This window comes from Rhinolophus ferrumequinum, chromosome 14 (genome assembly GCF_004115265.2).
Source record: "Rhinolophus ferrumequinum isolate MPI-CBG mRhiFer1 chromosome 14, mRhiFer1_v1.p, whole genome shotgun sequence".
Lineage (NCBI taxonomy): Eukaryota > Metazoa > Chordata > Mammalia > Chiroptera > Rhinolophidae > Rhinolophus > Rhinolophus ferrumequinum.
The window spans coordinates 54,804,556-54,826,357 of NC_046297.1; positions in this window are offsets into that span (position 1 = coordinate 54,804,556).

Below are 21,802 nucleotides of genomic sequence, written 5' to 3' on the forward strand. Positions count from 1 at the left end.
GGAACACATGGAAAGTACAGTAGTTAAAGCCACAGAGTTATTTCAATGGGACTGAAATGTTTAAAAAAAAACAAACAAAAAAAACCCTAAAGATGAAAAATACAACATATAGCAATTTCCAGAATATAAATTAATTTTATTAATTTATTAATATAGTAAAGGTATTAATTTTAAACTATGTCATCTCATTTTTAATATGCATGAGTCCTATTTTGAAATCCATAATACATTCAGCCAAAACACTCTGACGTCAGCTACAATCACAGATGAGGTAAAAACACAAAGTTTGGGTTTCCTTCTGTCTGTGTTTAGATGACTTATTAAAATGTGCAGGTACAGAAACCCGCCTATTGGTAGATTCACAGCTGCACATTTCACTGCCTGCACCGGCAAACGACCAGGGAAATTTCATGATTGATGACCTGTGGAAAGCTTAGAAGAAGGAAAAAAATATGCTACACTTGTTTCTCTACAGGCCGACTGAATTCCCCCCCCCTTTTTTTTTTTAAATAACTCTTTTCTTCTCAAAGCTGTTTGCATGTAGGCAAATTTAGTTCGTTCAAAATTTTTCTCTCTGTGAGAAAACATAAAGGTAAATGACTTAGTTTATGGAAAATGACCCTGATTAAATAACGGTGATATCCAATTTTCCCTCTAAGTTAATGCATTTCTGGGCTATTTTAGTTGTTTTAACAAATAGGTGATACTCTTAGCAGAAATATTACATGTGTCACAAGCATAAGCAGAATCAGTTTCTATTGAATAGCAGTTTACATTACTTTCTGACCTACTTATGCTTTTTTTTCCCCAATAGAAAAATACATTATATAATTTGCTCCTACAATTTAAGGATTTAGTTCCTCTAATTTTCCAGGTGAAACAGTCTTTAATTCTCCATACCTACATTTTTTTGGAATGGGCTAGGACTGCCCCAAAGATCATCTCTATCTTTAAGAAACAGCTTTTGTTTTTCTTTTCCTTTTCTTCTATAGAAGACATGTTTCTTTGAAAAATTCTTACTGCTTTGTAGAATTCAATTAAGCACGACTGACCCACTTTAAACTTTTACAAAGGAAAAACATCTTTTAAATGACAACCTCTTTAAGTTGTTCAGGTAGAGTTTAGATTCTGATACATAACAGGATTATAATGTTGAAGGACACTTAACAGAGTATTTATATTTACTCTGAGCTCTTTGAAAGTTGAAAACAATGCTACTTTCTATCCAAAGGATATTCAAATTAAGTTATATATTGAAAGGGCACTGGCAACGCTGGGATTTTAGAAAACATTGTTCCTGGAGTGTTGAAATGGTAAATGCATGAGAGACCAGAGTGTTTGCATGCATTCGTTCCACAAGAAACTAACTTCTAGAAATAATCTTCCATGTCAAGTAAAACAATTAATGGTCACATATGTCACTTTGGTGGAGGAGAGTAATTAAAGCTTATTTACATTTACATGGTACCTTTTTGTCCAGGAATATTTATGAAGTATCAGTATGGACAAAACAGTCAATAAAAATGAAACCGGGAAGAGGAAAATAAGGAATTCTTAGAAAATTATTTGTACTGAGATTTGTATCAGGAAATTTTAATATCAGAAAAATTATCCTCAGTAAAAAAATTGTATCTGTAAATTACAACCTTTAAATTACCTGTCCAAGAAATATTAAATCAATATTTTTAAGAAGTTGAGTTGGGCGGATTAAAAAGCTCTATTTTTTGCAGAAGGGTTAAAATTTGGCCCATTCAACTAAAAATTATTTCATCTGTGAAAGAACATAAAAAACAAAAGTGAATTCCTAGAAATATGGAACAGTATGAAATGATATGAAAGACAAAATCAAATTTGAATGTTTTTCAGGTGGTGTCTTTCTCCTAACATTACACAACACAATCAAAATTGAAATGCACGCAGTTTAAAGAAAATATTACTGACATCAGTGTTTCCTTTCTAAAGGAATAACTTTTAGTTGGAAAGACAAATGTATGCAATTCTAAAACATGCGTCAGAATACCCAGTTTTGTGTATGTTTAAATTATTGCAAGCAGTACAATTGTTGAATGTTCCTTTAAGCTAACATTCACAATAAATTTCATTCTTTTACATGTAAGGAGAAAGTTTTAATGAAAACAAACACCATATTTGAAAATAATGCTAGTCCCTACATTCTAAATACAGACCATTATTCTACCTTCTCCAAATGCAGTTATCTTCACCTTCCTGCCTCCCCATCTCCTTCCCCCACCAATGTTTCTTTTTCTCCGGGGCACCAGAAAGAACAAGGAAACAAAATTACTAAGATGTGTTCACCATTGATGGACATAAGAACATTAAACCTGTTGACCAATGTTGTTAGGTGATAACCTCCCACCGAGAGCTACCATAATTTTAAGCTATTTCTGATCTGACGCTGATTGTATGACATTATCTTGGAAGTAAGAGCTAGATAGAGAAACGAAATGATGCACATACAGCACTTAACACAGGGCATCGCACACAACAAGTACTTGGAAAATTTTAGTTATGATGATGGTGGTCATGATAATGACATGATGATAAGGATAAAATACAGACATACATGGAACATGTAGTAACAACTGTAGTGTAGCTCAATTGCAAGCACTATTTACTTACATTTTAATGCATGGAAAACATTACAAATTTACTCTTCACCGTCTAGTGTCAGGGACTTATAAAAAGATGTAACAGGAAAACATTAACACTGAATATTTTCGATATCATTAACTAAATTATACTTTTAAATTAAATATACAGAAATTTGGGGGTTTTCTGTTTGTTTTTTGAAGTTAATGGTTAAGCATTTAGTTTTGAGTTTTAAGTACAGAAAACCAACATAAAATCCACCAGTAGAGAATCAGAAATGTCTGGACAATCCATTGGAGCAAAAACTTTAAAACTGTGTCAAGTGGCTCAGGGAAAAGTATGATATATACTTCACTAGGAAGACTTGAGCATTTTGTTTACTAGAAAGTTTGCCTCTGAAATGTGGGTCTGATACATTAACTAGTTACACAAAATACATTTTAAGCTCCTCAGGCTTCATCTGGCAGGTTAAAAACATGTTTGCTATTCTCAGGAAATCACAAATGTGATGAAGGCATTTGTGTGCTAGAGGAATAACTGTTTTTAGTGACATTTTCTTTAGAAGTTCTCTTGGAATCAGGTTTCCAAATCTTTCCTAAGAGCCTTGTTCACGAGGGAAAAAAAAAAAAACAACTGCCAAACTGTAAAAATGAATATTTGGGAATTGCTTAGATATAAAACCTAGCAGAGCACACTCATCCCAATAACTTTGTAATACTTGTGATCCATGAGGCCTAGCAGTGAATACTGTTCCTGCTTCCTGTGATGATTTTTTACACAGAAATGAGACATCCCTGATTCTGTGATGGGCTGAATTTTTGGTATGTTTATATTTTGTTGACCTAATATTCAATTAGGAAATAATACACTTTACTAGCTATGTGAACAAAGGTAACACAGTAGTAATCTGGCTGATAGAAAATTCTGTGTATTGTTTGCTTATATTTCAATCATGGTAAAATCAGGCCAAAAATAATTCTCCAGTCAAGAATTTTCAGTTTAATATTCCTCTTCTAATTCTTTTAAAAAATGCAAAAGAGCAATATGGATAAACAAGGAGAAATGGACCCTATTTCTCTTCTTTAGGGGAGTGAAATATAATTTGGCAGTCTGAAGTATTAGTCGATACTTAAATTTCAGATTAAAAACATATGAAAACACTGCCTTTTTAAGAGAAATACAGTCTCTCTCTCTCTCTCTCTCTCTCTCTCTCTCTCTCTCTCTCTCTCTCTCTCTCTCTCTCTTTTTTACTTTTTATCAGAGGAAACTCCTTTTGCTTAAAGGTATCTAGTGTTTGTTTTCTTTGCCAAAACTTTACACACTTCCATAAATAAATAATCTTTTTTCATCTTTAATAAAATCCACACACCTGGTCTCAAATTACTAAATCAAACTGGTCAGTATGTTTTGGATAAAGTTACTAAGCTAATCCAGAGAACTGCTTCTTGAGAAATACCAGGCTCACATGGTCTTTTGGTAGAAAATAACTCAAGTACTCTAACCACACAGTACTCTAGAAAAATGTAGTAGTAGTGTTGATCTTTGATTAACTTTTAGGTATGGTTAGGATACTTGCCGAATTGACTGTTCACAAACCAATTTCCTTTACTCTCCCCAAAGTGCCCATCTCTTTACAACATTTGCCACTGCAATGTGGCTGCTTTTTAAATGTTGTCAGCTACTTAGAATGATGGGGCACTCTTTGTTTGTCAGTTCATTAATTTATTTAAGATGTATGTATGGTCAGATTCATGAAGGTAATAAATCTCTTTTGTAGAGACAGATAATTACTTTAACATGGCAAAACACAATAACACAGGACTTAATACAAAGCAAGCTTAGCATATGCATGATAGGAAACAATAGAACGTAAGTATTAATAGAAAATAAAAAGCAGCTCTCAATTACATAATCATAGAAGAGAACACATTTAGAAGTTGAACATTGGATATTTTCTCTGTCTAACAAGCTTGCCTTATTGCTAGATACTTTCCCACATTAAAATTCCAGTAATGCCACCGTATTCAGATCCCTAGGGAGCCCTTTCTCCTCTTGAAAATATTTTGGGGTTTCACGAAAATCGTTTGCCTGTCTCATTGGATTGAACCTCAAAGACTCCTTTGACGCAAGTGTTATTTTGACCACGTGAGCATGGTTTCCATTTTTTAACTAGATTAAAACATGCATGAACAAACTGCTTATTGAACTTAAATGTAGCTTTGTTGCTTTGATGGTTTACAGATTTCTGTTTCATCGATGGTTGTCCCCCATACATTCTAAAAGTGAAATGATACATTGTAATTTGAATGATAATTTTGTTTTGATGATTTAATTGATAGCAGACAGAGGGATCCGATCCCTGCTTTTCCATTTATGTTTTTTCCCCCTGCTGAACAGATGAGACAAGGAGGAGTTTCATAAACATCTGTAAATAATTAAGGGATGTTACACTAAACTGTATTTCCTTTACCTTAACCCGGGCTTCTCTTGAGGAACTACATGGTAATCCTGGTTCAAAAAAAGAGCATCTCTCCTTGTCACTCAGAAATCCTTGCCCTTTCTTTTTGCCAGTTTAGGTGATGATTAAAGGCAATCTGCCCACGTTAATTTTCGCGCAGCCAGGGAAATTCTTCCTGCACCCTTTATTGTGATTATTCTGAAGTCTTTGCCTCCACAAACTTCACCTTTAGCAGGCATTACAATACAATGCTGTCTTTTTTTTTTTTTAAACTGGGATTTTCAAAACTGTTCTATGTTTTTACAAACCTATCTTCAGAAAACATACACAATGCTGGGGGTGGAGGGAATCAGAACATGCTAATCGGCTTGCTTGATTCTCTAGCAATACCATCTTTTAGAAGAGCTGGTTCACTTTGCATGAACATGTAAAAAAAGGAGATTGCCAGCTGTTCAAACCTGCTCCACCTCTGTTGCATCCAAGAAGCTATTCATTTCCGTTTATCAGCTATTAAAAAGATTAGATTACATCCCAAATGGACTCTGATGTTCAGTAAGAAGTATCCGTAATAGAAGAAAAAAAAATTAATTCAGCTACCAAAATGTCTCTGTTGGCTTCAGTTCTAACAGGACTTTACAGCCTAGTAGAAAGACAAATTCTATCAGCAAACTGAAAAACAAATTAAAATACTTTCATTGAGTGCTGTTTAGTTATTCTAACACATAGAAGGTCAAAGTTTGAGAAGCTACTATATATTTATTTTGACCTGCTGCCTTGAGTTGTTCAATGTTGTTTTCTATTTATAGAAAGTCATAGCCCCAGGAAGTCTTGGGGCATTCCCTAGATAAACGATTTTACTCTAAATCTACCTTCTAAATTTTTCCCACCACTCATCTCCCACCATGTGAGCAAAGTTTGTATTATGGTAGTTGGTGAGACTTTTCCACTGAAAAGTTCAGGAAAATTGGAGGGATTTTTTTTTTTTTTTTTTTTTTTTTAATCACTAAGATTTATTGGAGGTAGAAACAGAGTTGCGGGTAAAACCTCAATAAATGTTTTAAAGTCTTTTGAGAAGTCTAATTTAAAATTTCTACACTTTGATTGGAATGTAATTTCTATATTGATGAGTGTCCACATGTAGTCTGTTGGAAGAAGTTTCACAAACTGAACAACTCAGGTATCCAGGACTCTGGGCAAGAAACAGTACAACAGCCAGCATCTGAGAAGTACGACCCTTCCCCCACCAATGGCAGCAAGTATTCTGAATTTTATGTAACTTTTGAACAGAACTTGGTGAATTATTATAAAGTGACACCTATTTTTATGCTCACCACCCATGTCAAGAAAGTGAACTTTGCCAACCACCCCAAAGTCTCTCCATGTACCCCATCCTAACTGCAGCCGTTCTTTCCCTTCAAACGGAACCACCTTCCTGATTTGTATAATAATCATTTCCTTGCTTTTATTTTTATGGTGTTGTCACCCACGCATAAATCCCTAGACATTATACTTTAAACAATACGTAATTTGGATAGCTCGGATAGCTTTGAGACCATTTTCAATCCAACAAATACATAGACTGTTGATTTGTATTTATTTGCCATTGCCATTCTTTAATGTGTACACTACATGCTGAAAACCGTGGGATTATGAAGCTTGCAGGAGAAACAAGTTAAAGTGTGTTAATCAGTGGTCTGGAGAAAGAAACAAATTAGTAACTAGCTTTCTAGCTCCCCTTCTGAAGAGGCCCAGGAATGAAGCAGCAGGGAGGAAAAATTAACTACCTTCACTTAACTGGGTTCTCCCCCAGGCCAAATTTGTGATTACTGACAGACAGATTTGCATTTTTGCCTGTTTGTGCCTTACCTAGTGTATGAATGAACAGAGGATTCCAGTCTCCAGCCCTGACAGTCCCTTTTTCCTTGTAAATCTCATTTATTCATCACCTCGTTAAAATGAAGAAAATGAACAAAACATAAACAAGTTAGATGGGAGGACAGTAGGGGTGGTCTCCTATTAAATTCTAGAAGAAAAGATTGCCCCAGGAGAACAGAAAGGATAAGTCTCTGTGGCTATTGCAAGTCTTTCTTTCCTTTATCATTAGTATTTCATTCAGAAATGGGTCCAAGACACAGGAGCAGGATGTGTAAATGGAAACTGAGGGGAAACAAAAAATCTCTCTCTCTCTCTCTCTCTCTCTCTCTCTCTCTCTCTCTCTCTCTCTCTCTCTCTCTCTCTCTCTCACACACACACACACACAAACACATCCAGAGAAAAAAATAACCCTCCCCTCTAGGAGTGCATGTTGCACACACAGTATTTCTTTTGGCAAAGTTTAGACATGTCTTTCTAGTTAACAAATGTATTCTGCTGTCAGCTCCTTTTAAGAGTTATACTCCATGCTTCATGCCAAATAACCTCTTTAAATATTAATAAATAACTCAAGGTATCTTAGAAAGTCTGTGCTTGAGGAATTACGCTAATAATTTGAATAGAAATGACAGAGGGAATCCCCTCTTAGATATCTGCTCCCAGGAGCGTGCTTCCCCAAATTCTGCCTCCAAACTGGGGCACTTCCACAAAAGGGGGAATACAAAGGAAATCAATTTATTTTATTTCTACCAGTTATATTGTGCACAGACCACTGTGGAGATGTCTCTTAAACTGTGGTTTCATTGTTAAGATTCCCCATTGTTAATCCAAACCAGGCCATTCTGATCCTAGCCATACAACCACCATCACCATGTTTGCAGCACAGATAAAACAAAAATAAAGAATCCTAAGTAGATAGTTAGAAGAACTTAGTGAATCTCCTTTGATTGCCTGCGCCCATGTGGTGGGACCTTGAAAGCATCCTGTGATTAAACCTGCTACCACGGGGTGTGTCTTAGGTTTTATATGCAGCCTTTATAAACTGTGTGTATGTGTATATTTTCTCAGCTTTATCTCAGTCAGCTGATTTTTATTTTCCAGTCCATTTTTCAGGGGCCTTCCATATGCAATGCACCAAGATAAACATGGTTTTCCTCTTGGTTATCTTAAAATATTCCAAATTATACCTTCCATAAATTATCCTTCCCACATGGACTTTGTCCAAGAGGTATAAACAATTAAGTAGTTGAGATAATCATCAATTCATCTTTGGGATGTCAGTAAAGGATGAGAAAATTTATAGAGGCGTGAGAGGATAAAGGGGAATGCTGTTATGGGGGTGACCTGTGTCTCAGCCTTCTTCACAGGAGAAAAGTTAAGAGAGTATTGACTCTAGCCCTTGCTTTCCTCCAAACACAATATTAAACAAGAACCTTCTAGCTCTACCCACCCCGTTCATTTCAAGTGATTTAAAATCCAAATGAACTACTCTTTAGTTGCATTATTATTTTATTAAGAAATTAACATGTCTTTAAAACAAAGAGGATCCCATCTTAAATGGTTCCAATCTTGTTTTATTCTCAATTGAGGGTACAGGGCATGTAGCATATTAGAAAAAATGGGCAGGAAGTTATTATCCTAACGCAATATGGATATATATTTAATATTTGGGTAATGTGTGTCTGTGTATGTGTGTGTGTGTGTGTGTGTGTGTGTGATATATATATATATATATATATATATATATATATATATATATATATTTATACATATTTATATATACTGGGGTGCCAAAAAAATGTATCCACATTTTAAGAGATGTTATCTGTGCTCAAGCAGTAGTTCGCCATAATCAGAAGTGTCTGGACGCTGATGGGAACCACTTTGAGCACCTCTTGTAATTGCAGAAGTCAAATGTGACTTGTACTCATCTTTTGTTATCGGTATATAACGTGTATTACAATTAATACAGTTTATTCCTTTCTTCAAACGTATATACATTTTTTTTGGCATTCTCAGTATATATATATGGTGCCAAAAATATGTATACACATTTTAAGAAAGGAAAAAACTGTATTAAAATTGTAATACTCAATATATACTGACAACAAAAGATGAATACAAGTCATGTGTATACATTTTTTTGGCACCCTGGTACACACACACACACACACACACACACACACACACACACACACAGAGCTCCTTATGTTCTATAAAGTTGCTGTTAGCACTGCATTAGCGACTACTGAAGCATTGCTCCGAGGAGAAATACAGGATTGGAATCCACTGGGTCTCTGGTTGCAACATTTTATCAACCTATCAATATGCAACCTTGTTTTCTATGTGTTTCTGCTTAAAGACTCCTTATTTAATATGTACTGTTGACTCATTAACACCAAACTCACAGTCAGCAGCTCTGTAACTCACGCCTGAACAACTCTTATCTCACACATGCATTTCCTCTGTAAGGCACACCACAGCCTTCCTGTGCTAAGGAACACTCCACAGCTTCTCAGTCCTATTCTTGGGGGCCATTTTAAATAGCAAAATCACCAACAAATAGCACAAAGATGTGAAAAATGCGCCACTAAGTGTAAAGGACGCTTGTTTACTGTATGAGAAGGCAGAAGAACCCCACTTCAGCCTCGGCTGAAAATGTGTCTCTAGTGACTCTAAATTTTTGCGGCTTCCTATACGTGTGTGAATGACTTGTGAAGTGCCACGAGGACCGGTTTCGGGATTACAAATAATTGTTAGTGAGTAGGCCAATCTAAAAATCTGGAATCCTTGAATAATTAGGATTGATGCTCTGTAATATAGCAATTATACACCACAATCATATATATATATATATATATATATATATATATATATATATATATATATATATAGATAGATATTGAATGTACATATATATATATTCATATTGAATCACCATTCAATATTGAATCACCATAATTGGCTGAATTGTCCCTATGATGTTAAGCATTTTGTTTGTTTATAAAATTTGGTATTATTAATAAAACTTCAACAAATAACTCTGTGTAGAAGTCTATACCTACATTTCAAAGTATATCCTTCAGCGGAATTTCACAATAGTGTCATAGATACGAAATCAAAGAGTATGAACATTTTAAAGCATTTGTAACATTGGCTAAATGTACGCTCCTGTTAGTAATGTGTAAGTGTCATTTCTTTCAGAAAGGTGAGCAGCTTTTCATGATCCCACCCTGATGATCTCTCTAGAACGTACGTCTCTGGCTGCCACTGGTAAGCCCAGGAGGCAGCTGTGCCAAACTACTCACAGGCCTGACCACATTCCACAGGCTCTCTGCCTCCATGTCTGACTCCTTTGCCAGCACTGCTTGTTCCTGGCACCTCCTTCTCATTTCCGTTTCATACAGGAAGCTGCTTCTTCAGCATGTCTTCCCTGGTCCTCCCCAAGACTGAAGAGGGGCTTTGCCCATTTATTCTTGTCGATCCTCTCGTTTACTACTGTCTTGGCATTGACTGTTTACGTGAATGTCTCCTTCTTTAAATGTTAAGCTGTTCCAAGGCAAAAATTCTGCCTTATTCATCTTGTATCTAAACACTTAACGCTGTGCTTGACATACTCAACATTTATTAAAGGGACGAATCAATGAATAATGTATGAATGAATTGCATAGTTTCTCATCAAATCCCCTCTGTGAAAATGAGTGAACAGGACGGAATGACACTACATGGTCTCTGCTGAGGGTCAGGATGACAGTTTTGCTTCTCTCCGATCACTTCTTTTCCCCCTGGGGTTCAGGGGAGGGCAGAGTTCAAGATCAAAAACTCTGGAGTCAACACCAGGGTTGAAATCCCAGCACTTCCAGGTATCCACTCTGTAGTTTTGAATAAGTAATTTTACGTTTTCGAGTTTCAGTGTCCTCATCTTTAAAACTGGAACTGTACCACCTACCTCGTCAGTACTGTTGTGAGAATTATGTGAAGGAATATAAGATTAACTGTTTTACGTAAAGTCCTCAATATGCACTCAGCATTTAAAATCACCTCAACTCATTCTGAACTCTGCTGTTAGATTAAACTTTCAAAATCTGTTCCTGGATATTTCATCCCTATGTTCAAAATGCCCTTTCATCTTCTACTGGTCATTCTGTGTCCTCTTCAGCATACCATTATTCCTAGGACACTTGAGCACATGCTCCCTCCAAACTTAGTGGGGGACCTTGTACTCGCCTCCCTCTGGTCTTACTTCCAAATGAAGGCTCACGTGTGATTTTTTTGCCGCCATGTTCTCAGCTCTGTGCACAATGCCTGGCCAACAAAATGCTCACATGAATTTCAAATAAGTGCATGAATGAATTCTTCCTTTATTTCTCCTTCTCACAATCCTTTGAGGCCCATGTCAGGTGCCACTATGATTATCCTATCTGGCCATACCAAACTACTCACATCAATATCTCACACTTACTCTCCCTTTCTATAAAAGCTTTTGGACTTGGAGTCAACTCCTTTTGACTCCTCCCCACTTTGAAGCCCATGGCATTGTATTTTTACCCCAATTATGTACTTGCCTTTTTTTTACCTTACATCTTATTTATTTGTATATCTGTATCATCTACCTTTTAGAATGTATGTGTTTCCAGGGATTACATCTTTTTTATTTTAGTGGTTTCTGTATCTGTCAAGTACAATACCTTGCATGTAGTCACTGATAATTGATATTTGTTGGGTTGAATCTATTGAACTTGTTATAAGACTAAATCCTTCTTTAATACCACAGAGCATTACCCATATCATATCCTGTAGTTAGATGTTAACTCAGTTTTACAAATTAAGACACAGAGAAAAAATAAATTATGTAACATGGGACTTTTGATATAAACTAAGGAAAATTTGTCTTTGCAATTTCCACAGTCAAGGGGGATATACTTGGATTCATTTATTGTACAATTCAATTTCTCATACCTACATGGACATACGTTCATATTTTATATTTCTCTCCAACAATCTTGTTACTTTATTGTCCAGACAATTGTGACAATCTATCTATATTCCCAAAACCTTACTTTCCAAAATTCTCAGTGCTTTATCTTCTGTGCTCTGAGATGAAGACAAAGGATAACACATGATCTTTAACAGCCTACCTGAACCTACTAAAACTGATATTAATATAATACCTTTTCCTTGTACACTTCTATAATTTGATCCTCACAAACATGCAATGAGCCATTTAAGGCAAATGCTATTATCCCTGTTTTGCAGATGAGGAAGCTGAGACAATTACATGAAAGGCTAATAATACTCAAGGTCATTCACTTGTTAAGTGAAAGAGACATGACTCAAGTCCAAGCTGTCTAACCTAAATTTCTTTCTATTCCATTCAAATGTTTCTCTACGAATGGTCAACAGCAACAGTGAGACGAGAAAGGTAACAAGGAATGAAAAAAAAAAATACAGGAGTATTATAAGAGTGATGGGAATTTAGTTAGATTAATTTAGGGATATGGTAATTTAAATATTCTAAGATGTTGTATGTGGAAGGGAAAGTTCAGTTTTGAAGATGGTGGTCTGCACATAACAATGAATGTTACAAAACTGTCATTCAAATTTGTGAAGGAGAGCATGCATTCTCAAATCGGAAATCTGAAAACTGAAATCTGTAAAATCAATATGCAGTCTTATTTAAAGACTCAGACATGTAATAGAACTCAGGTTTATATCAGTCATTTTTAAAGGTTAAAAATGGAAGAACAAAATAGTTCATGATGCTTCCTGCTCAAAATTGTCCTTTACATGAAATGTTCATATTTGGTATAGAGTGAAATTACCACTACCCTCTGCCACATATAACTGAGTACATCGTTTTCCCCCAAATGAAAATATTATTTTTTTTAACAGATTATGTTTCTATAAAAACAATTTAAGCACTATGGAAATTATAGAGAAGGTTGAAAAAAATCACCTCCAACCTTACTTCCCTACTCACATGCATGTTTCATTAAACACATACAAAAAACTTTTTTTTTTTTTAAACAAAAATTGAATCATCTCGTGCATGCTGTTTTGTGCTGCTTCCCCTTCCCCTGGATCTCTTTAACATCCTTCAGTGAATGAAGCGCAATGTCTGGCACCTGCATTCCTTCAGCTCTTTACATATTGAGTCAAAAACAGTAGAGCCCAAAGAAACCACATGTGTCGAATCTCTGACATGTGAATTTAACCCAGTGTGGGTTGTTATGAATATGGTTATTTTCTGATGACAAAATTGCTGGGGATTAAATTTAAAAGCACTAAGCACGCTGATAAATATAAACTTCTCATGACAGATACTCTGAAATGTCAATAAAAAATTTCCCAGAGAAGCAAAAAGGATACTCTCCTAGAATATATTAGGAAGAAAATAAATGGTAATTCCTGGTTTGTTCATGTCAAAAGAGCGTTAACTAGATGCTACCTAACATATGAACTCTCATCAAAATATACAAAACTACAACTTGATTCAATACATACATCTATAAATATAAAGTCTTGTCCAATTTGTTTGAAATTTGCACACTTTATGGGAAGTAATTCACTACACTCAAGAAAACCGGTATTTGTTTATGTTTCTTTCAAAATGTTAAATATTGTCCAATTATTATAATAACTCTTTAGGGACATGCTTCAGAAGGTGAAGAGGAAGACCACGGACCAGGACAATATCTTATAACCAGCAGTAGGGTTATCAAAAGGTCTTTTGCCTGCTATCCTCATTGTGAGAGAAAATTAAAGTATATCTAAGACAAAGTCTCTCAAAGAATTTAAATTAATTTGGGAATTTTAATTAAAGTCCGTAAAGATCAATCAATTCATCATGTAAATAAAGGGAAATTCAGGTAATTAGTGAATATTTTAAATTAAATCATTTTAATGAAATGTAATTATTGCTTTTAAGTATGAGGCATTTTTGGCATGATATTAAAAAGTATTAAAAAGAAAATTACAAGAATATCTCAGTCACACAGCAAAGATCTTCCTAAAACAACAACAAAAACAAATAAACAAACAAACCATGCCTAATTCCAAGAAATTTGGTAAAACAAATGTGAAAACAAATTTAAACAGTTAAATTGATGAGAGAATCAGTATTGAGAGGAAATCACTAATATGATACTTTCCTAAAAAGAACTTTTTGACTTGTTTCTTTTGAAAGTTTAAATTTTGAACTGTAAGATTAAATTGATATAAGAAATATACATATAAAATAAGTAAATATTTGGAAATAACTTTAAAATAATTAATTATAATTGAAGTAATAAATGAATTATGATGTGTCCAAATTATCTTCAATTTTGAATTACTAAATGTGTCTAACATTTGTCCCAGTGATTACTGAGCATTTCAACAGATGGGCCATTAAGTCACCATGAAGAGGAAAGAACAATATCTTCCTTTGCCTTAAGGTCCAATCTTCTTTAAGGCCAGATTTCTGGATCTCTATGAGGTAGCCGCGATGGGGCAAAGCCAACTCCAGAGAAATAGACCCTGAAACTCTTCCCTGAATAAGCTACTACGTAGCCGAGCTGTTGGGCCAGGGTCAAAAATGATCAGGTGCCTGAACAGGAAAATATTTCTTTTTTCTTTGTTATACACGATTGCTGTGTTCCAGCCAAACAACACATACATAAAGTAGAAAAGTGTTTTTCTTAATGCCGTTGTTAAAGTGAACACCTTGAAAATGCATTCAAACATGAATGTTGTCTAAATGTTTTAGAACCAGTTTTACAAAATCATTTATATAGTAATGTAAATTCTTCCTTATTTTCCAAGTGTCTGAATTTAACCTAGCAAGTGCTTATTTATTCTCCTCTGTTTGGAAGTTAATTACATGCCTATTTCCTGCACTGGTTAGTTAGCTCTTTGAGGGTAAGGTCCATGCCTTCTCATCTCTGTGGTTCTCAGCATATTCAGCGCAATTTCTTTACACAGCACTTACCTGGATTGACCTCTCAGCAGAGTTCAACACTCTGGATCAATTTTCTCTTCCGAACTCTTTTCTGTGGGCTCCTCTCTTGGTTTTCTTTCTATGACCCAGCCTACTCTTTCTCAGCCTCTTCTTCTTGCTCCTCTTCATCTTCTGACCCTTAGGTAGTGGAGTTTCTCAGAGCTCTGTCCTGCAACTTCTTTCCTGCTCACTCTATACACATTGTCCTCAGGCAATCTCATGTACTCACATGGCTTCAATTACCATCCGTAAAAGCAAATCTGAAATTTATATCTCCAGCTCAGACCTCTTTTCTGAGCCCCAGATCATGTTTTCAAATGCTTACTTGTCATCAACAATTGAGTGTCTCACAAGCACCTTAAAAGCAACATGCTCAAAGTGAGTTCATCCGACTTTCCCAGAATTTGTCTTCCTGGTCCAGCTTCCTCAAAAATCCACCATCCATCCAGTTGCCTAAGCCAGAAATGTATGAGTCTACCTCAATACTCACATCTAAGCTAAAATCCAGGTCCTACTGAGCCTATATTCTAATTTTCTAGAATCTATCCACATCTTTGGATCTTCTCAACAATGTCCCTAGTCCAAGCTATCGCTGTGACTGCTGAGAAAACCTCATAACAGTCTCTCTGTTTCTACTTTTGCCTCTCTTCAAATGGTTTGCCATACTCCATCCTGAGATTGGTTTTCTCAGAAACTCCTGTTTAACAACTTTCTCTGGTTTCCCATTGCACTTGAGATAAAATACAACATCCACATCATGGCCTATAAAGCCCTGTACCATCAGCCTCCTGACTAGCTCTTAGAGACCTCATCTTATGCTTCTCCTCATTCTGCTTTTCCTACTCCTCGACGGCTCCAACATCTCTCAGAATTCAGGACCTTTGACCCATTATTGATTTCTTGTCTAAAAGGCTCTGTCTCCTTTCTCTTTCTCTCTTCTAGCTTAACATTAATTTTTCTTTTCGTTCTTTCTCTCTCCCTTTCTTTCTTTCTTTCTTTCTTTCTTTCTTTCTTCTTTCTTTCTTTCTTCTTTCTTTCTTTCTTTTCTTTCTTTCTTTCTTTCTTTCTTTCTTTTCTTCCTTCCTTTCCTTCCTTCCTTCCTTCCTTCCTTCCTTCCTCCTTCCTTCCTTCCTTCCTTCCTTCCTTCCTTCCTTCCTTCCCTTCCTTCCTTCCTCCTTCCTCCTTCCTTTCCTTCCTTCCTCCTTCCCAGGTGTAGAGCATAGTAGTTAGACACTTATATCATTTAAGAAATGATCCTCCTGACTAGCCTAGTGCCCACCTGGCACTATACAGAGTTATTATAATACTGACTATATTCCCTATGCTTTACTTTACATACCCATGACTATTTTGTAACTACCAATTTGTACTTCTTAATCCCTTCACCTTTTCACCATGCCCCCCAAAACCCCTCCCATCTGTCACCCTGATAAATCTAGTGTCCATTTGACACCATACATGTACATAATTACTATACTACTAACTATATTCCTTATGCTATACCCTACATCGCCATGACTACTGTGTAACGACCAATTTGTACTTCTTATTCCTTTCCCATTTTCATCCACCCTCTCAACCCATCTCCCATCTGGCAACCATCAAAATGTTTCTATGAATTTGCTTCTGTTTTGTTTGTTTAATTTTGCTCTTTAGATTCCACATGGAGGGTATTGTGCTAAGTGGTAGGTCAGACAAATACAGATAACAATGTGATTTTGCCTAACATTAATTATTACTCATTCTTTACTTCTTTGCCTACATGTCACTTTCCTCATGACAATCTTTCGTCTTTGTTTTTCAGATCAGGTAGGCCCGTGATAAACTTTTATTTCAATTTTTCCTTATCTTTTATAATCTTCCCCATATTCCCTTACCTTTATAATTATCATTCATTACATGCACCTTTATCTTATTGATGTGATTCTCCCCATGTTAGATAGTAAGCTCCCTGCAGGCAGAAGCCATCCAGGTTTTCTTCACTGATGCATTTAGTGTGTCCAACACAATGACTGATACTTACATCTAAGTACTGAAAATATATTTTCAGGACAAGTGAAGGAAAAAATGCATGAACAGAAGCTGTTCAAGAAGTATTATTGGATGAACAGGTGTGTTCCCCACAATGTATTAGGCAAATCCGTTTTTAAGTATATTACCAATATATAGTTTTGGAAGAACCAAGGAAATGATCAGTTATATTTTATCCTTATTCTTGTTTCCACAAACGATTTAATGTGACTGCTTCAGTAATATTAATTCCAGATTCAGTAATACAACTTATGTGCTGAAGAGAAAGTGGAAATTTTTAAACAAATACTAAGATAGTCTAACTTGCTCATTACTGGTGGACAGATAATTGCAAAGAAAAGATTTATTATTGCAAAAATTGCTTCATTATCTTCAACTGTTCAGATAAAAGAACACATCTGTTCAGATCTAAAAAGGCACATTAGAAACATACATTTAGTTCTAATGTTAAAAGAAATTGCTTCAAGTAACTCAGAAAAAAAAAATCCAGTTTACTTCCTTGCTTTTACTGGATCATTAAATATTAGAGTTTCAGAAAATGGTATATTTTCTATAATACATATCCATGTATGCATAAATATAACCTGTGACATTTATCAAGCAAAAATTTAGTGTGATAGAGAAAAATTATATGAACTGATTTATCTAGGTATTTTCTTCATCTTTATTTTAAATGGTTAGAGTTGAGCTATTTTTCTCAGATAATAAGCATACATATAACTCCCAATTAACAAAATTCTTATTCAGAAGAAAGATTCAGCTGGCTTATTTATTTTTCCTATGAAAACAGAAAAGAGGTAATGTGATCAGCCTGTTTTTTAGTAAATAACATTTCTCAACTATTACACAGAACTTCAATACTTTCTGAAATCATGGAAACACTTCATTTAAAAATTGCTGAACCTGACTCATTTAAGATCTAAATATATATGTAAGGTCAACAGAAATTGAGCTGAATTTATCTCTTTGGTAGCTAAAGGTCTATATTGGAACTTGTGCTCTATAATAGGTAAACATCAGAATAGGAAGGTGGGAGTTTAGAGAATTTTATTGAAAAAAAGTCACTTTTAGTATTTATATTTTCCATTTATATATTTTTCACAGAAGTTTCAAGCACTTAGCATTTGTTTTTGGGCATGGGCCCTGAATACATTTAGAGACAATCTTTTTCTTTTCTTTTTTTTTTTTTTTTTGGCTGAGATGAACAGTAGGAATCACAAATCATATCCTCATGTAAACTTTTAACAAAAAAAAGCAATAAGTCCACAACACTCACACATTATAAAGCGAATTTTGCGTGTGAAAATTGGGCACTAGCACATTTTCAAAACACTTAAGAGCAAAAGATCAGTTCTAAAGTTTTGGAGTGGAAGACTGATACTTGGTCATACTACAGAATGCCAGTAAGAGCAAGGTAGCAGAATTCCCACTTAAAGTCATGCAAATATCTATGGGGACTTAATACTTAAAATCATGAACTTGAGTCAGATATGAATACTATTGTACACTGGGTGATTTTCAGTTTCATTTTTATACTATGTATTCAAATAGTTACTATTAGATCTTGAACTCACTTCCTCTTCCTTCCAACCCTAGGGAGTAAATCAAGAGAAGTATTTCAGTTTACTTATTGGAAGCCATTTTCAACTCCTACTCACCAACAGATTAGAACAGGTTAAACAGGTATTTTATAGAAGTATTAAAGTGATAAAGCCAAGTATCAATCACTTTAACTGTCAAAACCATAACATAGCTTCACATAAGGATTGGGGAAAGGTGTATTAGTCACATCAGGAGAAGGGGCAGCTCTGTGGGCATGACTCAGAAGGTATTACATGCCTACATCACCATGTACATACAGGTTGTATTTTAGAAGCAAATCTTTCCTTTGATGATCATTTATTTATGTAGCACATTTCCTTTCATAGGCTTTCAAGGAGGCACTTCTGAAACAGGGATCACATAATTTGCCTCTGGTGGAAATACACACTAGCTCTGTGTCAGGAGCCACTGTTTTCCTTCAGTATCTTGTCCCTACCCTACTAAAAGATCTTAGCTGAGTCATAAAAGCAGAGAATTTCACAAGTATGATCCACTTTAGTGGTCATCTGGTCCAAATCCCGTACTTTACAGATGAATCTATGTGAGGACCACAAAGGCTCAGGGAGTGGATCCAGGACACTTAACATGTTTATTAGCAAAAACAGGACTTGAACGCTGGGCTTCTCATTCCCAAAATAGGTCTCTGTCACCTTGAACAGTTGTCTCTACACGCATTTTCACAACTTTCATGTTTCAAGGAAACATATTTAAAGTTCAGAATTAATATACATCTGCCAAAATTTATTTTGCCAGGGGAGACATTAAAAATACATCCATCACATTTACTACTACTATTATTTAATAGAAGTAATGGCATTTTGACACACAAAAGAGGAAGAGAATACAATAAAAATAACAGGGAGTGTTCTAAATTAAATAAATTTGACTTTATGGAAATCTCACTATATTGTCTTTGTTTTGCTCATTTTTGTTGTGGGCCAGTGAACACTTCATTATAGATCACATTTTGTCCTTACTATTGTGTCCTTGTTTTCAAGCTCTGTCTCCATTTTACACAAGTAGAGAATTCCCTTCTGGGAATAAACTTAAACTCTAGGTTTAAATGATTGTTAAAACTGACTTTTCTTCACCTCTTTCTCTTTTCCTTATTCAACTTGATGAGCTGATACAACCTTCTTATTTCTGAATGATAACACTTCTCCTGGTTTAAGCAGTTTTGTGAAAAGTTAGGGTACACTAGGGGACTACCAGCCACATACAGTTACTATGCAATTCAAATGTGGCTCATCCAAGATGAAATGTACTGAAGACGTAACATAGATACTGGATTTTGTACAAAATAGAACACAAAATGTATATAACCAATGTCGCTTTATTGATTACTTGTTGAAATGATGATATTTTGAATATATTCGATTATATTTAATGTATGATTAAAACGGATTTTTGTATCTTGAGTTTTACTTTTTTAATGGGGGTACAAGACAACTTAAAGTTACATGATATAGCACAGATTCCGGCTGTTACATGACGTAACACAGATTGGACAGCGCTGGCCTATGGAATAAGTGCTGTGGCTGAAGTTCTCAGGTTTCCCACTTCCTCCCCAGCTGTCCCCACTGCTGTCCTCAGAGATCACACGTGGTTTAGTCTCCTTTCTCACAGAATGACCACAACCTAACAGCACAGCGCACATTCCATATCTGGTGAGACGATGGTTCAGAAGGCTTCCCTCACGATGGTTCAGAAGGATTCCCTGAGCATCACTATAGAAGGAATCCTGCTCCTCAGTGAATGATTTTAGGCAAGAGTAAATTCTGCCACTCCCACTCCTATAAGATCCAAAGTGCTAACACAGAGAGAAGCACTAGGTTCTCTGAAATGCCAGGGGCATCTAAATAAATTCAGGTGCTTATGCATATAGGTTCCTTAACGTAGTCTGTCTATCCTGTAGAATACAAATAGGAAGTCGTACCTCTCTCCTGGAAGCCTTTATTATACTCTCCATATTAGTAAACAGAGCACACAGGCAGAAACATTCTGAAAAAGCAAATCGAAAAAGAATGAGAATCCAAAAACATTTGGAGTGCTTCACACCATTGCATTTTTGTTCTTCCATTTTCCTAAATTAAAGACATAATCCATGACAACAAATTGAGGGATTTTCCCTGTAATTTGAGAGTGACCACAGCCACTGTTGCTTTTCTCTAAATTTTGATAAACTCAACCTTTTTTCAATTAGTAGAACCTACTGACGTTAATGTGTAACAGTAGATTACTTTTTTCTCAACGTGTAATTCCATTCTCTGGGTGGGTCATAAGCTGCAGTTTTATAGGTTGAATGGCTAGTCTATGGCATCACAGAATTATTCAACACAGTTTTTGATGATAACCTTACTCTACCTTCCAGGTATACTGCAGCTGACTACAAAATGAGACTGTCTGGATGCATTGTTTAAAATGTCTCCCATGACTCACTGGTCCATGGCATCTGTCCAGATAAAATGGTAATCTCCAAGTTGGCAAGGCCACGTTTTTGTATGTATTTTCTGAAAGACTTCATAGACATGGCTATTGCCATGAATTTTACATAAGGGGGAAAATGTCCAGCCACCATCATTCCACACCTGGATTACTGTAACAGCCTGTGAGTTGGCTTCTCTTCTGTCCCTTTGCAAACTTAATCCATCCTGTATATGGCTGCCAGATGAGTCTTGTGATATTTTATCTTTTTCATCATATCAAAACCTACACAATATGATAACTTACAAGGACTAGCACATCTGGTGTAATCTCTATATGACATCAGAGTCTTTCACATATAAACCCTTTACCTACATCCAGTCTTATTTCCTATAACTGGAACCTCTCCCTATTTTAATCACTCCCTATGATCCTGAACCTTCTACCTTCATGTGTCTGTTCTTGTACTTCCTACTACCAGCCTTGCCAGCACCCCTGCTCATTGACTATTTTCTAGGCAGTTCTCAAGTCCTCCTTCCACAATGCTTCAGTCTCCCACAGATCTCTTTGTTCTCTTCCCACTAAATTATCCACACCCCTGACTTCTTCCCTCTTGGTTCCCCACCAGTTAGTCTTTCCTCCCTGGCTGGATTGTAAATTCCTTGATATTGCACATCAAACTCAGCATAGTTTTAGGCCCACATATTATGTCACGGTTAAGAGCTGGGATGTGTGTTCCCATTGACCTGCTTCTGAAATTCTAGCTCTAAAACTTACCTGCCCCCTGCAAGGCACCATTTTGTTGTCTATGAAACCCTGACAATAGG